Source organism: Salvelinus sp. IW2-2015, linkage group LG8 (assembly GCF_002910315.2).
Source record: "Salvelinus sp. IW2-2015 linkage group LG8, ASM291031v2, whole genome shotgun sequence".
NCBI classification, from domain to species: domain Eukaryota; kingdom Metazoa; phylum Chordata; class Actinopteri; order Salmoniformes; family Salmonidae; genus Salvelinus; species Salvelinus sp. IW2-2015.
This window is the reverse complement of record NC_036848.1, coordinates 13,068,580-13,069,822: the sequence shown is the minus strand read 5'-3', so window position 1 is coordinate 13,069,822 and position 1,243 is coordinate 13,068,580.

The following is a 1,243-nucleotide window of genomic DNA, read 5'->3' as shown; positions in this document are numbered from 1 at the left end:
AGATGATTGTCTCTGAAAGGCATCAGTCCCTTAGCTAGACCTTTTCAGAATCTTTCCCTCTGGCGGGCTTTAGTTCCTGATKAATATGTAGGCTGACGAGCTGGTCCAATCAGGGACTGCAGGAGACTGTCAGGGCACACCTCTTGAGGCAGTGATTTGTTGTCAGATCAGGGGTAAAGTGAGTTCACAGAAGCAATTACCAGAAGGTCAAAGGTCACTCTAGCAGCCTCAGGCATCAAAGAGAACAACTGGGGGCTAGCCTAGCCTGTTGGAGCTGAATCACAAACCCACTGCATTACTAGTCATTTCAGATGTTCACCAGAGGACCGTTTCAGTCTCTCATTTCAATGGCCATTTCGGTCTCATTTCAGTGATCGTTTCAGTCTCTCATTTCAATGGCCATTTCGGTCTCATTTCAGTGATCGTTTCAGTCTCTCATTTCAATGGCCATTTCGGTCTCATTTCAGTGATCGTTTCAGTCTCTAAACATCATCAGCGCTGGTGCCGGTGTCCTGTCCACGTGACATCAAGGTCTAGAAGGCATGTAGTGTAAAAGGCTTTGCCGGCCCCGGTGGATAGATGCTCCATTTTAAACCAGCAAGGCGGAGGATTAATAGTTTGTCCAGACACAAACTAATTAAAGTTGGTGAAAATTCTAAAGGGGATTAAGGCGAGGTAAGAAAGGGAGATGATAAGGCCGGGCCAGTGTTAATAAACAGAACAGTGGGCTGTAGACTGGAACAGAACAGAACAGAGCAGGGCATGATGGGAGAGCAGAGCAGTGTAATGGGGGCCATAGTACTGTACTATAGTTGAGTGTGGTTGCTTCTGGCTTCACCGTAGCTGGGAMTAGCATTAGCGCAGTTAGCGTTAGGGTTTAAAGAAGCATTAGCGTAGCCGTGGCTATAAAGCCTGAGCTGGCCAAAGGCTCTCTGGTTCTGATTAGCCTGTTGTGTGCTAACCAGAATGACAGGCAGCCATCTCCTTGCCGTATGCCCGCCGCCCAGGCTGGTGATGTTATAACGGGATTATATTCCTCCCGCTTCCCTCGTCCAACAGCTCATTTTTAACCAGAGCATTAAAACCAGCGCTGGGCCTCCTCGCAGCAGCTCCCAGCAGCTCCCAGCCTTCGCCAAGCACCGGGGCAGAAAACAAGACAACCTACATTTATACCATTAGCACTTGACAAGGCAAATTAGGCTCCTCTGTAGTGCTGAACATGTACGATTGTCAGCTGGTTGAG